Below are 17,095 nucleotides of genomic sequence, written 5' to 3'. Positions count from 1 at the left end.
TGTAGTTGTTAAAATGACATTACTCATTATTTCTATTTATAGGGGTATAAAATGCCTATGATTTGATATTAACTGCAAAAGCAAAAGTGTGTGTGTATACCAGATGACTGAAATGGCATAAAGTATATGCAGAAGAACAAAGATTGGAATGTTATTAAAAATAAAAGGATAGTGATTATTGGATTATAGGAGATTTATAAAATATTGAATTATTTCATGTCAATGTTCTCTTTTTGACAATAAAATATATTAGCATATCTTTAAATTGTTAAACCACAAAATTATATATAACTATATAATCTTAAGCTATATATCTCCAATATTCTTCATATACTTCTGCAAAACTAAAAAAGGAATATATCACTAAGTATACTTAAGTACACTATTAACTTCAGCTATTTTTTTTTAAAGCAAGACTTTGTTGCTGAGGAAGTAGTACTTGAATTTATGTTCTGGCACAAATTCCTCATCTTGTTGCAGACTGTTTATAAACAACACTCTGAGAAGCCCAGTTTTAGCCACATTCATCCTCTTCCTATTTCTCACACACGCCAACTTCTGTCTCAGGGGCTGGCATTGACTGTTTCTACCACTTGGATGCTTTTGCTAGATTGCCCCATTCTTGAGTCCTTCTCAACACTTAGGATAGTCTTCATCAATTTATCCCAGCTAAGGATGTACCATGAAATCCCCCTTTCCTTTTCCTGGAACTTTTCAGCAACATCTTCAACATTTGTCTGTCTGGATTTGGGAGGGGGGATTTGTTGGTGATTTTTTGGATATGACAATGGTATGCTCAGAATGCATGCCAGCTGGGACCCGGGCAAGAGCAGGAATGGCCCTAGAAAATCAAGTCCCTTGGCAGTTACCAATGTGTGTGGGGAAACCTGCATTTCTCCTTGGCAATAGGAAGACTCCAAAGACCCCACAAAGGATCTGGGGAAGGTCCACACGGAGGCAGACACAGGATTGAGCATCTGCGGAAGGAAATAGGCTGAGACAAGCGACTCTAGAAGCCTCTACTTTTTTTTTTTTTAACTTGTGGATATTTTAATGAACTTCCCTCCAGGTAGCTTCAAGCTACCAGGACACAGGCCCCACCAATACCCTTAATCTTCTCAGCTCCTTTGCTGAAGAATGTGGCCTTCACAATGACAGGCTGCTTTGGTGCTTTCCATTCCCCAGAACTTTGTAGTAGCTGATCGCACCACCTCAATGATAGGAGCAGCACCAGTCTTGCTTCTGGCAGCATTTACCCGTGTCTGCTCACTGGCCAGGGTCCACAGTTTATCTAGGTTGACAATTGGGCAGAAGCTCTGGTTCCTCTTTAAGTGATAATGCCTCATACCAACTTTCCCAAAGTAACCTGGGTGATATTTGTCGAAGTTGATCCTGTGATGATGCAAGCCACCATAATTACCTCGGCCTCCCGGGTGCTTCCTGTGCTTGCTGATGAGGCTGTGGCCGTGGTTTACGTGGTCCTGAAGTTTTTGGGTCTTCCTCAGTTTGGATGGCATGTCAGTGACCAAGATGCCGAGGCCTCTTTACTTTCTAATTTCAATGAACCACCTGCCTTATCATCTTCCTCCTTTCAAGTAGCTGATCACCTTTGTTGTGCATGTATCAGAAAGTCCCAGATGAAGTAGTGGTGGTGAGGCTTTTGCAAAGGAAACACTCCCATCATGTAAAAAGCAAAGACACTGTTTTAGATAAGTTTAATCTTGGTGTATGTTTCCTTTCTGCACTGAACAAAATCCTAACACATTCTCTTGGAAGCAGAGAGACTGTTGCTTAGAAATTGCCTGGGCACCATCCTGCCTGGAACCCACCTGGTATCCCCAGTCTTTCCCCTCTTCCTCAGTCACCTGGAAACTGACAACTTTTACAATAGGAATAGCAATGAAACTTTCTAGGTTTCAGGGGGTACTGAATATCCAGCTTTAATCCTAGAATGAAGCTAATAAAGCAATAATTAATATTTGTATAAAGCCAGTAAGCCAGCTATCCACAAAGGGTTCAGAAAAAACCCCCCAATAATTAAATGTTGAGAATAGTAGTTATGTGGCTTGTGGTAATATCTTTCTCATTACATATTATGTGTCTTATCTGACTAAAATATGACAAATGGAGTGCATATTTGATCTGTGGGTGAAATATGCTTTCTGGCATGGTGTTATACTTGGGGATAAGCCCACTGCTACATGATGAAGGTGGAAGTATCATTCGGTGATAGAAGAGAAGGAAATTGCTTCAGAAACAGGCTCATCAAATCTTAAAATCAGTAGATCCACAAAATCACCTAAGTCTAACATCTCTTCCAAATTTTCCAAGGAACTAACATAAGTTTCTGAAAACTCTTTTGAGTGTCATGATAGTATTTTTGGAAGAACTCTGATAAGTTGCCTCTTATACATTGATTGGTTTGACAGAGAGGATTAAAATTCTCCAATATTCAAATTTCTTGGGTAGATTTTTTCCCCCCTAGAGATATCTCTCAAATAGATATTTTGGCCCCAAGATAGTCTGGAAATACCTATGGAGCCTGGATTCAAATCTCAACTGTCAAGTAATCATTCTGACCTGGACAGGTTACTTAACTTCTCACAGACTCAGTGTCTTCACTGATAAAAAGAGGGTAAGAATGGCACACATACAATGTCATGAAGATTAAATGAATTCATCAATGTAAAACACTTAGAACAGCTCCTGACACATAGTCAGTCCTTGAAAAGTATTTATTATTGTTAGTTTAAGCAGATCCAAGCATAGGTTAGGCATTTGAGGTAAAACACTTAGCTGAATTGGATTAATATTCTTTTTTAAAAATGGTACTTAAAAAAATATTGATTTCAGAAAGGAAGGGCAAGGGAGAGAGAGATAGAAACATCAATGATGAGAAAGAATAATTGATCAACTGCCTCCTGCACGCCCCCACTGGGGATGGAGCGCTCAGCCTGGGCATGTGCCCTGACTGGGATTCAAACCATGACCACCTGGTTCATAGGTCAATGCTCAACCACTGAGCTACATGGGCCATGCAGATTCATATTCTTAAATTTAAATGTTAATGTGTGCATAAACAGGTCCAAAATTTAAACATGCAAATGTTGTTTGGAATATGTTGTGTTGATCAGTGCTCCTAATGGTTCACAAAAGAAACTCTAAAAGAGTATTTCTCAAACTGGAGCTTGCATCAGGATCCTCTGCAGGGTTTGTTAAAAGGCAGGGTGCTGGGCCTCACTCCAGAGTTGGTAATTCAATAGCTATGGAGAGGGGCTTTCGGGTTGTCCCTTCAGTCCACAGGCTGACGTTCTATCCACTGAGCAAAACCGGCTAGGGCACAATTAAAATGTTTTTAAATTAAAAAATAGACAATAGGGTAGAGAGATTGGAGACAGCACGTATATAAACCATGGGTGGGTAATGTCTGGCCCACAGGCCGTATAAGGTCCACGAAATTATTTGGTCTGGTCCTGCTAAGGCGTTAGGAGTGAGTTAATTAAATGTTTGACCAATATAACAGGCTAATTTTTAAGTTGATAATTTTGTATGGCCCACTGCAAATGATGTTATAAATACCCAAATGGACCTTGGCAGAAAAAAGGTCCCCTACCCCTGATTAAACTTTCGAGGAGTTTTTCTGTGATGGAAAGGTGAAAAATGGGCACAGTTAAAGGTGGAAGTGAGGTCAAGTGCTCTGCTCTTGTGATCCCAGTTGCCTGTTCATATGGATGAAGAGTCATGTTTGTTAATCTGAAGAAGCTTCCATAGGTTTCCTCTCTTTCAGGTGGAAGCTGGCATGTGAGTAGGATATGCTGACTTGCAGGACTGAGTTTAGAAATGTCCAGGAGAGAAACAGTAAGGCAGTAAAGGGATTAACAGTATCATCTACGTCCAGGTTCATGGTGAATATTCGTTAACACATGAAAAGTACTTGGCATAATAGGTGGCACTTAGTGCTTAATAAATGTTAGATACAGTTACCATTGTTTGCTATTTGCTATTTGGAAAAAGCAAAACTTAACTTTTTATATATCTTTTAAATTTGTTTGTCTTTTAGAAAAACAGTTTTCCACCTGGGCATTTCATTTGCTTCTCACACAGAATGCTTCACTTTTGTCACCAAATTGGGTGTGTGTGTGTGGGGGGGGAGAATGGGGTTCCCCGTGACACCACCTATAATTCAATTCAATTCTGACATAATCTACCCTGAGATCCCACAGGTTAAGGGTTCAACCCTACAAGATTGACACCTCCCCCTTCCCATCTTCCCACTTCAGATGCCCCTCGAAAGTCCAGGTTCTCATTAGAGGTTCCAAGGACCCCTTCTTCAAATTCTAGTAATTTGCTAGAGCATCTCATAGAACTCAGAGAAACATTTTACCTACTAGGTTACTGGTTTATTATAAAACTAGAGGCCCGGTGCATAAAATTCGTGTACTGGGGTGGGGGGTCCCTCAGCCCGGCCTGTGCCCTCTCACAGTCCAGGAGCCATCAGTTGGACATCTTTAGCGCTGCCGCGGAGGTGGGAGAAGCTCCTGCCACCACTGCTGCGCTTGCCAGCTGTGAGCCCGGCTTCTGGCTGAGAGGCACTCCCTGTGGGAGTGCACTGACCACTAGGGGGCAGTTCCTGCATTGAGCGTTTGCCCACTGGTGGTTAGTGCACGTCATAGTGACCAGTCGTTCTGCTGTTCGGTTGATTTGCATATTAGCCTTTTATTATATAGGAAGATATAAACCAAACAGTCAAGTAGGTCAAGGTATGGGGAAAAGTGGCATGAGAGTAGGATATGCTAACTAGCAGGACTGAGTTTAGGGATGTCCAGGAGAAAAATAGCAAGGCAAATGAGCACCACTCTCCACACCTCGTCACATGTTCACCAACCGGGAAGCTCTCTGAAGCCCCTCCTTTTTTGGGTTTTACAGAGGCTTCATTACATAGACATGATTGATTAAATCATTGGCTATTTATTGGTAGTTGAGCTCAATGTCCAGCCCTTCTCCTCTGCCCAGAAAGCAGGGAATGGGACTGAAAGTTCTCCTCTAATCACTTTGTTTGATCCACTAGTAAACAGCCCCAAGCCTCAGGTCCTTTCTAAAAATCACCTCATTAACATAAGATACCTTGCTGTTCTAATCAGTTAGGAAATTCCAAGGGTTTTAGGAGTTCTGTGCCAGAATCAGGACCAGGACCAAGACCAAATATATATTTCTTATTGTAAATCACAATATCACACTTAGGAAATAATGCTAGTATAATTTACTGGTATACCTCAGAGATATTGCAGGTTTGGTTCCTCTGTAATGAAGGAGTATCGCAATAAAGCAAGTTGCAAGCTTTTTGCTGGTGGAGGATTTTGCCTTCACTTTGTTAAAAAAGCAACATCTGTGAAACACAAGAAAGCACAAGAGTAACTTACATGGTAAAACACATTTAGTTGTGGTTTGTCTATAACCTTTGTGCTTCTCCATTTGATCCCCAGATTTATTATTTTTTTAAATGGAGTAGTTGTAATAAATGATAATTCTCCCCCCTCCCTTAAATTTGACTTGGTTGATTTTTTACTACATATGAAAAAAGTGAAAAAGACTATTTTTGCAAAGCAATGGTTGTTTGTGAGCTTGAACAAATCTCCCTGTTTGGGACGGAAAAAGTGTAAATTTTCCAGAATCTTTACCTCAGACTATGAGAAAAAAAAACCCAAACCACTTTGCCTTGGCCTTTTTGAAAGACCCTAGTTATCTAAGCTCCAAGAAAAAGGCACACTCAGTTTTGTGAATTACCATTTTATGTGAAGAAATCCAAGACTTTATACTATTCTTCATTTGGTTTCTGAAAGGCATTTAGATAATAAGAGCAATTTACAAAAGAGTATGTTCTGTCTGGGGCCAACCCCACTTCCTCTGTGGGTTGCAGGTTCTCTGCCCCCTTGTGGCCTTCCGCAGGGATTTTTTTTTTTTTTTTTTAAACCATGTTTCATGTTTCCAGGCTGGGAGTGGAGCAAGATTGCCTGGTTCCCTGAACACCAGATGCCATTGCTAATCACATTTGCCCAGATGGGGGAGGAGGCCCCTCAGCCTACAGGTCTTAATTTCGGAAATTTACTTTCAGACTGAAGCGGGAGAGAGGATTGCTTTTCAAATGGAAAGGAATTATGTTACAGGCATTTGATTGTGTGAGGAGGCAGAATCCCAGAACAGGAAGGAAATCTTCAGAAGTTTTTTTTTAATTCGATCTGGGCTCCAGAAGACATTTAGGACAGATGGGCAATCTCCATGTTATATCTTCCTGTCTCTCTTCTTGGGGACAATGAATTATTGTTTTAAAAACATTTCTCAGAAGTATATGTTTATTGTAAAAATTTAGGAAAATACTAAAAAATAAGATAAAAATTTCCTATATAATCCTATCACATAGTCACTATTCACATTTTGGTTTAATCCCTCCTAGTATTTTTTGATAGAAAGAATATGTATACTTTTGTATCCTATATACAATAAAGTAAGGGTTTTTAAATAGACTGAAGCAGGGGTTGGCAAAATAGTGGCAGGGGGTTGAGGGAGAACAAATCCAGCCCACAGCCTTTTTTCCTCTGGTCTATGGGCTAAGAATAGTTTTACATGGTTAAATGGTTGGAAAAAAATCAAAAGAATGACAGTTTGTGACATGTGAAAGTTATGTGCAATTCAAATTTCAGTGTCCATAATAAAATTTTATTGGAACACAGCTGTGTACATTCATTTATCTCTGGCTGTTTTTGTCCCACAATGGTAGAACTGAGTAATAATAGCACAGACTGTAGCCCAGTAAAGTCTAAAATATTTACTATCCCAGCCTTTTACAGAAAAAACTGGCCAATCTCTGAGATAAAGTAAGCATTTTCCAATGTCTTTAAGTATTTTTCAAAAATAAGACAGCAGAGTTATTGTTCATATAGTTTAGTGGAATGGATGCTACTTTATTCTCCCTCATTCTCCTGCTCTTAAAAAACACCAGTTTTTTCCCCCACAGTGGTCTTTTAAAAAATACTTATTATAAAAAATCAAATATGCAATAAAATAAAAAGCAGAAATCACCTTTTCACCTCTCCCTCCTTCCTTCTCTGCCAGTTTAGTGGGGATCCTTCCAGCCATTGTCTTATTTGTATAAAAATAAATTTTATGACATATGTTAGAAATAAGGGGAGCCCCCCAGGTCAGGGGTTCTGCTAGAATACAAACATACTCGGGAGCCAGGCAGCAGGCAAACATCTGTACTTCTATGTAGGAGGGAGCGCACACACGTCTGGGTTTATAATCCCTGACCCACGTGACCTGTCCCTTGCTCTTGATTGGAGCTCAGGCGCACGGTCCTTCCCGATTGGCTAATTCAAAGGGAGGGATTGGCCTTTGCTGTTTCAAGATGGCGGCCCCTGGGGGAGCTGCAAACCATGTGGCCAACAGGGCGGCTGTCTAAACTGTTCTTTGACAGAAAAGATTACTTGTTTATTCTCACACATAGATCAACCACTTGCAATTATTTTGGGCTAAAAGAGCAGGAGAGGAAACCCTGGTGGGAGGACATGTGACAGCACTCCAAACGGGTACCTTGACTAGCCAAGATTGAGGACCCTTTTAAGTTATTAGTTGGGGTGGGATATGTTTTCTTATTTATTTATTTTTTATTTTATTTTATTTTTTAAAATATATTTAATTGATTTTTTACAGAGAGGAAGGGAGAGGGATAGAGAGTTAGAAACGTTGATGAGCGAGAAACATTGATCAGCTGCCTCCTGCACGCCCCGCAGGCCGACGCTCTATCCACCGAGCCAAACCGGTCAGGGTGTGTTTTCTTATTTAAATGCCACCCATCACCAAGAAGCCCTCATCAGAAACTAAAACAGGGAAGGTAGTATGATGGGGATGCTCCTTTTACTGCCCTTTCCCACCACCCCATCTAATTGTCCAGGTAACAGGTGAATGAATACACAGTATTTTATGGATCTTGAATCAAGCCCCTCAAATAAGAGTCACTGTATTTAATTTGCCTTATTTATTTTGTAAACAAAATTCAAATTTAGGGAAAAGTTGCATGAATTATCTAATGAAGTACTATATACCCTTAACCTAGACCAGTGATGGCGAACCTATGACACGTGTGTCAGAGGTGACACGCGAACTCATTTTTCTGGTTGATTTTTCTTTGTTAAATGGCATTTAAATATATAAAATAAATATCAAAAATATAAGTCTTTGTTTTACTATGGTTGCAAATATAAAAAAATTTCTATATGTGACACGGCACCAGAGTTAAGTTAGGGTTTTTCAAAATGCTGACACGCCGAGCTCAAAAGGTTCGCCATCACTGACCTAGACTCATCAATTATTGTCATGCTTACTTTATCTCTTTCTATATATTGACAGCTATTATCATCACTGTACAATTTGAGGGTAAGTTGTAGATATCATGACTCTTCATTTGTAAATCTTTCAGTCTGTAAGTGCACTATTTTGGAAGCATCATTTTAGAGTGTCCTGAAGCCTCATGTAAGATTCTTCAGAGTCAAATTATATTCCATTATGTGACTATATTACATCTTGTCAATTCATCAGTTGATGGATATGTGGGTAGTTTCCCTTTCTTGGGAGACATAGTATTAGGAATAATACTATGAACATTTGTGTACAAGTTTTTGCGTGAAAATACATTTCAATTATCGTGGGTATATACCTGGGAAATGAATGGGCCACATGAAACTCCATGTTTAACCCTTCAAGGAACCTTTTGGAGGAACTACCAGTCTGTTTTCCCAAGTGGCTGTACCATTTTAGAATCCCACTAGCACTATATGAGGGTTTCAATTTTTTTTCACATCCTTACTGACCATACTTGTTATTATCCATCTTTTTAATTAAAACCGTCTGAGAGCATGTAAAGTGGTATCTCATTATAGTTTTGATTTGCATCTCTCTAATGGTTGATGATATTGAGCATCTTTTCATGTACTTATTGGCCATTTATATATCTTTTGTGGAGAAATATCTATTCAAATGATCTGTTGCCCATTTTCTAGTTGGGTTGCCTTTTTATTCTTGAATTGTGAGATTACTTTATATGTCTGATAAGGAACTTATTGGATATATGACTTGAAATATTTTCTCCCATTCTGTAGGATGTATTTTTCCTTTCTTGATGGTGTCCCTTAAGCAGAAAATTTTTTATTTTTAGCCATGTGGTCAGTGTGCTCAGCAGTTAGAGCATTGGCCTGCACACCCAAAGGTCATGGGTTCGATTCCCTTCAAGGGCACATATCTGGGTTACAGGTTCATTCCCTGGCCCTGGTCAGGGAGCATGTTGGAGCTACCAATGTGTGTCTCTCACACTGATGCTTCTCTCTCTCTCTCCCCCTTCCACTCTTTCTGAAAATCAATGGAAAACATGTCCTCCTGTGAGGATTTAAAAAAGATGTTTTTTTAAATTTTAATGAAGTCCAGTTAATTTATTTTTTCTTTCGTCACTTCTACTTTGGGAATCATCTCTAAGAAACCATTGCCTAATCCAAGGTCATGAAGATTTATGCTTATGCTTTCTTTTAGGAAAGTTTTAGTGTATATGTTGCCAAAGGGAGCACATCTTCTAGGAAAGTTTTATAGCTTCAACTCTTACATTTAGCTCTATGATCTAAGTTGAGTTAATTTTGCACATGTTGCGTGATAGGGGCATATGATATTTTTATGAATACAATTTTTAAAGTATTTTAAAAATAAGTTTATACTCATAATGAGCAAATGGCTTTCAAAATCTTAAAATTTGCTGCTTCAAAAATTGTATGTCCATAGGCTAGACATTGAAATTGATCATCACTAGACTGAATTGGAAAGCCAGCTTTCCCTTTATAAAAAGATCTAGTGATGTAGTTGTCAGATGGCTATTGCCTGTGACATTCTGCATGGCAAAGCATGCCATATCCCTACTGTTCTATTAATATTTGTGCCTAAAAACTTTCTTATTTTGCAAAAAAATCTAAAAGTAGAGGCTTAGGGTATAGATTTTAAACAGACGCAACTAAAAAATAACAGAAGTTTGAAATATCTGACAAAAATCATTCAAAAATGGCCCACAAATTCAAAAGTAATGTTCATGTATATTATCCTATATAATAAAAGCCTAATATGCAAATTGTCCCCTTGGGCAGTTGTTCGACCACTTGCTATGATGTGTGCTGACCACCAGGGGGTGGCACAAAACATGGTGGGTGTCAGCGATGCGGCATTGGCAGCGGGTGGCAGAGGTGCTGCCCGCCCCAATGGGCCCTGACGAGAGCCGGACTGCAGCAGGATGGTGGAGCAGGTGAGTGGGCAGCACCACCCCAAGGCAGGGTGCCAGGCGGGGCTGCGGGGCTGTGAGGCTGGGGTTGCGAGCTGGGGCCACCCTGAGGGACCCAACCTGTGCACGAATTCGTGTACCAGGCCTCTAGTATAAAGATAAATGGATTTTAAAGATTCTAGTTCCCAGTTTCACAAGTTACAAAAAACTTTGAGGGTTTCTCCTAGATGTGTTTTCCTAACTACTTATTTTTATGTTATATTGTAAGTTTTTCAATATAGAACTGAACCACCTTTGTATCTCTAGGCCCAGGGCAGCTGTGTATGTGGGTGGATTATATAGTACCCAGCTCTAAAGAGTGCCCAGAGCTAATCCATGTCTATCTGTCCAACTATAAGTGGTGGTCCTGACCTGCACAATACATTGCAGGCAGTAGTCTCGATATTCATTTGTTGAAATGAAATGAATTCCCATAAGTTCTCTCTAAAATCCACAGCAGGTTCTTGGTGAGCAGGATGCATGTAAGGCAGGTAGCAAAAAGTGGCCCAGATTACTATTGGTGTTAAATGCCTCTGTTCAGCATATAATAAGCATATGATGCCATCTTTCCGAACATATTAAGATAAACTTAGTAGTCTTTGTTCTACTAAAACCCATGACTGAATTAACCAAGGAAGAGCTTGTGAGGGCAGGTAGTGCACACCTGCAGAGTGCTGGGAGCTGACTTCCCACGTGTTACATGTTTCCTAAGGAGCATTTACTATCTGAAGGCTGCAGTACTAACACCCGCATCCCTGTCATCCACCTTGTGGTCCTTCCTTTTCATCACAGAATTGAACTTGGCTTTCAAGTAAACAAGCCTGGTTGTGAGTGACTCAGCAGCTGTAATACCGTGCTGAGAGAATTCTCCTCTTCCAGTTCTCATTTCCCTTTTCTCTCCCCATCACTTTCTCCTCCACCCCCACCTCCTCCTGCTTATTCTACCCAATTACCAGACCAGAAACTGCTCCTGTCTCTCTTCTTCCCCAAAGAAACACTTCCTTTATTTAACTGCTTAAACAAATAAAACAAAGTTTCCCTTTTCCCTGAGCCACCTGCTCAAAATACAAGCGGGTGACCAATTATAATGGAGGAGACAAATCCCCTTTGAACAGCTGATCCAGGGCACAGATTTGGAGGCTTATCTTCGGTCTGAATCACAGGGTCATGCCAAGGTCATCCCGAGAGCAAACTGTCCCTTTGGCTTCCACTGAGCTTACCCTGAAATGTGCAAACTGGGTCTCTTTTCCCATGGATTATGAAGTTATTTGGTGAAGGCTGCTCATTTGATATACTAATCAGCGTCTTGACATAACACATGGGAAGAGTTTAAAAGTTTGCCTTTGTAGTGCAAGGCTTCTTGGGAATTTCTAATTATGTCCTTACAATCGTGGACAGAGGCTTGTGACTGTAAACCTGAGAAAAGAATTTCCAAAGAATAGGGAAGTTCTTCTCAAACGTTCATGTGTATCCAAATCATTCCGAATGTTTAAATGCACGCTTTGATTCAGTGGGGACGAGGAAGCCCAAGATTCTGCATTTCTAACAAGCTCCCATGTGGTGCTGATGCTGTGGTCCACCAGGCACACTTTGAGTAGCCTACTGTATGCCCAGTTGGCCAGGAGCCTTTCTGATTGAGGCATAATTAGTGAGAGTTGGTATTCCTTAACCACTACCCAAGGACCTCCCCCAATCTGTGCTGCTTCCCCAACTGCCCAAATTCAGCTGGATATTTCCTCATTTTTTTTTTTTGCCACTTTCTACTTTGTTCAAATCTCTAGTATTGCAGTGGTTCTATTGACTTATATTTGTTTATGTACCTGCCTCCTAGAGTATGAGCATGTTGAGGTAAGAGATCCAATCTCATTTATCTTTGGATCAAAGGCATCTAGAACAGTTTTGGGTAAACAGTAGACACTTAACAGATATTTACTGAATAAAAGAAAAATTGATTAAATTCATGAAATCAAAACCACCTGTCCCAAACATCATAAATAAGATGAAAAGGCAAATGACAAGCTGAGAAAAATATTTGCAGGATATAAAGATCTTTTACAAGTTATGGTTTGAATTGTGTCCCCAAAAAGATATGGCAAAGTCCTGACCTCCAGGACCTCAGAAAGTGACTTGATTTGGAAATAGTCATTGCAGATGTAATTAGTCAAGACAAGATCCTATTGGGATAGAGTGGGCCCTAAATTCAATATGACTAATGTCCTTATGGGGAAAGGAGCTATAGACAGACACAGGGAGACTCTCATGTGAAGACAGAAGAGATTCACACAGCTATAAGCCAAGGACACCTGGGCTACCAGAAACATGGAAAGGCAAGGAAAGGTCTTTTCCTGGAGGCTTTAGAAGGAGTATAGTCCTGCAACACCTTGGTTTTGAACTCTAGTCTCCAGAACTGTGAAAGAATAAACTTTTGTTGTCTTAAGCCACCTAATTTGTAACATTTTGTTATGGCAGCCCTAGGAAATGAATACATAAACAAACAACAAGAAAAAGAACAATTTAGTAGCAAAGGGGACAAAACCCCCTACTGGCAGGTCACAAAAGAATAAATTCAAATTACTCATAAACAAGTAAAGAATGTTTAAGGGCTAATAACACAATATAAATGCAAGCAACATTGAAATTCTGTTGTTATTATTGTGTTTATCTGTTTAATTATTTATTATTTTAAATAAAAAATAGTATGAGGTTTCAGGAAAAATGGTTCTTTTTCTTCACTTGAGCTACTATTGCCTGTTGAGTTGACCTCTAAATATATCTTAAGACCTTTCATATCTTCTTCCACTGCCTCCTTCCAAGACATCATTATTGATCTTCTGGGTAACTGAGTTAATTTCCTAAATGGTTTTGCTACTTACATTGCTTATAGTAGCCAAAGGGAATCTTTTATTTTATTTTTAAATTTTTAAAATTGAATTTATTAGGGTGACATAAGCCAATACAATTAAGTTTCTGGTACACAATTCTATAATACATCATCTTTATATTGTAGTGTATATTTAATATCCCAAGTCAAATCTCTTTCCATCACCAGTCATCCTCCCAGAGGGAATCTTTTAAAAAACATAAATCAGACCATGTGATTCTTCTGTTTAAAACCTTTCAATGATCGCTTCCACTGCAATTACTAGTAACCTGGTCCCTGCCTACTCTCCCTCCCACCAAGCCCCACTGCATCTTCCAGGTCCTTTGTGGAGCTTTTCTCTCCAGACCTGCATACTTCGCTTGTCCCTCTCTCAGAATGCTTGTCCCTCCACTCCTCACCTGCAGGTCTCAGCTGGAGGGTCACAGTGTTACTTCCTCATCATGCCTCCTCGGGCCCTGCCTCGGTTAAGTCCCTGCATTTTATTTTCTCACGGTGCTGTGGTCTTTTCCCTTGTGATTTATTATAGGTGGGTATTCACTTAATGTCTCTCTGTCTAGATTGTAAATTTTGTAAAGATGGGTACTATATCTTTTTTACTCTCCACTGTAACCCAGACTCTGATATGAAACTGAACACACTGCAGGTTCTCAATGTATATTGTGCATTTTTACTTTAATCCTTCACTATTGTATCTTGCCTTGGCTTTTAGCCCCAGATTGCATTTATTTTGATACTACCAATTATGTCTCAGATTTTTTGGTTTAAGTACTTCCTATCTACTTTGTCTTAATCTTCTTTCCTTTCATTTTTTTAAATAAGAACACAGCTAGCCCTAGAAATCCCCAGAAGGATTCACAAGAAATAAGTAAGCAGGATTATACTCAGGGAAGGGATCTGCATTGGGGACAAGGAACAGGGTGAGTAGATGTACTTTTTTCTGAGTACTCCTGTATATCTTTTGCAGTTTGCAAAATATGTTATGTGTTACTGTTCAAAATCACACAAAAAAGGAACATCTAGTTCATTTGGACTTCTTAGTACTTACTCCTTTTTTTTGCAGGTTGACTTTGTACCTAGTTTCTTACATCAGTCAATAAATACATTCTAAACATTTCTTTAAAAAATTACTGGCTTCCTCTGACCTTTTTCTTGAGATACTAGTTTAAGTTAGTCCATGATCACTTTCTTTGAGAGTAGGATTCACCTTCAGTCAAATATATAACTTTGTTTCCAATACACAGCAGGGCCCCATCTCAGTCCTTCAAACACAAAAAACCCACCCCCAGTGATACTGGGAAGGAAAACACTATTCACTGAATTGGCCTTCTACTGAGTGGCCAGTTTTGAAAAAGCCTTCCCTACTACTAAATTGTCCCATTTTGACAGTCTGGACAAAATATTCTTTGAAGGTCATTCTATTCCTTCCTTGTCAGTCCTTACCAAGACTCTAATTTTAACCTGGAGAGGTTGTCTGGTTCCTGTCTTCTGGACTATTATGTGCCCCTGGCTGAATTGATATTTGTGTCTGGAAAGGGGAAGCCATTACCAAATTAGTGAATTACTAGTAGAATTCAGAGTTTTGGGAAAGACACATCTGTGTAAGCTTAAATTTTTCTAAGATGCTTGTGGAAATTCAAGCACATCCAAAGGGTACAGATACAAAGGAAGAAACATTCAGTTTTGTAAAAATCTCAAATAACATTATTTTAAAAACCGTTTTTATTTTTCAATTACAGTTAACATACCATATTATATTAGCTTCAGGTGTAGTTCCAGTGATTAGACATTGTAAACTTACTAAGTGATTTTCCCAATAAATCCTGTGCCCATCTGACACCATACATCCCCTATGTTGTACTTTACAACCCCATGACTATTCTGTAACTATCAATTTGTACTTTGAGAAATGTTTTGCTAATAAGTATTCTCTACCTAGGATGGAGCACATAAATTCTGGGTCCAGTGCAAAATAGAAATGAAAGGTCCCTTGTTCAAAATTAGTAAGAATTTCAAGGTAGTGACAACAGAACATTAAATCCAGTGAAGTCCTTCTGAGTCCAGGGCCCTTTGTGTCACATAAGTTGTATGCCCATAAAGTGGGTCCATAAAGTAGGTCCTGCCCCTAGCAAGGAAATTGTCTCTGTATAGCATGGTGGTTAAAGAGTATAGATTCTAGCCTGGCCAATATGACTCAGTGATTAAGCACTGACCTATATCACAGTTTGATTCCGGTCAGGGCACATGCTGGGTTTTGAGCTTCTTTGAAGTTCATTCTATTCCTTCCTTGTCAGTCCTTACCAAGACTCTAATTTTAACCTGGAGAGGTTGTCTGGTTCCTGTCTTCTGGACTATTATGTGCCCCTGGCTGAATTGATATTTGTGTCTGGAAAGGGGAAGCCATTACCAAATTAGTGAATTACTAATGGGTATGGGGTATGGGGTATGCAGGGCTCCATCGCCAGTGTGGGGCATCAATGATTCTCTCACATCATTGATGTTTCTATCTCTCTCCCTCTCTCTTCCTCTCTGAGGTCAATAATAATAAAGAGTATAGATTCTAGAGTTAGGACATCTGGATTTAAATCCCCGCTATGCTACTTATTAGCTGAGAGATCATGGGCAAGTTATTTTTCTCTGGGCTTTGTAATGGGAAAACTAAGATCACCAAACTCATAGGACAATGTGAGCATTATATGAGGGAATACATTTAAAATGTTTGAACAATGCCTACTATGTGCTCCATAAATATTACCTCTGAATACACACACACACACACACACACACACATATTGCTCTGTTACCCACATTCACATATTTGAGACTCAAGGCCACACCATTTTTTACTTTCCCCTTTTATCTATTGAAACAATTTGTGTGTGAATCACGGCTCTTTGAGTTATTCTGCTCCTTTTTAATCCCAAGAATTTTAAACACCCAATAAAACCTTCATGATTCACAACCCAGAGTAAAAGTTTGCCTGCACCTTGCAGTCAGAACACCATGTGCTAAAGGCAACAGAATGGGACAGGCCTGCTTTCTCTGCACTCCACTGCCTGGTCTGTGTGGCCTCAGGTAAAGTACTTTTCTGTGCTTTCTTTCCACTGCACAATTGATGCTATTAGTGGAGAGTAAAGCCAAAAGTAAACACTTCTACACCCTGTTTTAGTTTGATATGATATTTATTTAGTTGTTGGTGCCATAGAAACAACAGCCAGATCAAAGTAGTAACCATGTCTCTGAACACAGGGCCACGAGTACAAGAGGAGGTCTGGCCAACTTCCAAATTGAATTCATCTTGGGGAAGGTTTTTCTGAAGGGAGAAATGTCCATGCTCAATGGAAGTGAGTACAGGAACCACTTCCTGGAGCTCCAGGTGGTGGTGTGGAGACCAGAGCTCTGAGACCAGACAGAGCTGGGGTGGGGGACTTGCACCACATACTGTTGGATTGACTAAGTCCCTTTCCTGAGTCTTTTCTTATCACCTACGATGACAGGATACTATTGCCTACCTCAAAGGGTTGCTGCAGGGATTGAGAAAACATATGAGAAAATATTTGGTAACTGTCTTCCTACCTCCTCCTCACTGACAAAATTTCAAGAGAACAGCTGAGGACCATGCATGTGGCTGGTGAACAGAAGTCAGCGCTTGATGGAGACTTCTTCCTTCAGCTTTACAGAGTATAGAGATTTGCAGAATCTACACTAATAAAAGAGAAACATGGTAATTAGCGTACGACCGCTACCCTTCCCATTGGCTAATCAGCATATCCTTATGCAAATTAACTGTCAGCCAAGATGGCGGCCGGCAGCCACGCACTGAAGCGAGCAGGGAGGCTTGCTTGCTTCAGTGACTGCGGACTCCAACGTTC

General features: G+C 39.8%; 1 pseudogene; it reads right to left on the bottom strand.

The window, feature by feature from the left end:
* Positions 1-1,023: 1,023 nt before the first annotated feature.
* Positions 1,024-1,517, bottom strand: LOC102241211 (annotated as a pseudogene).
* Between the last annotated feature and the right edge of the window lie 15,578 nt (positions 1,518-17,095).

Source organism: Myotis brandtii, unplaced genomic scaffold (genome assembly GCF_000412655.1).
Source record: "Myotis brandtii unplaced genomic scaffold, ASM41265v1 scaffold17, whole genome shotgun sequence".
NCBI classification, from domain to species: domain Eukaryota; kingdom Metazoa; phylum Chordata; class Mammalia; order Chiroptera; family Vespertilionidae; genus Myotis; species Myotis brandtii.
This window is presented reverse-complemented; position numbering and strand designations above follow the sequence as displayed.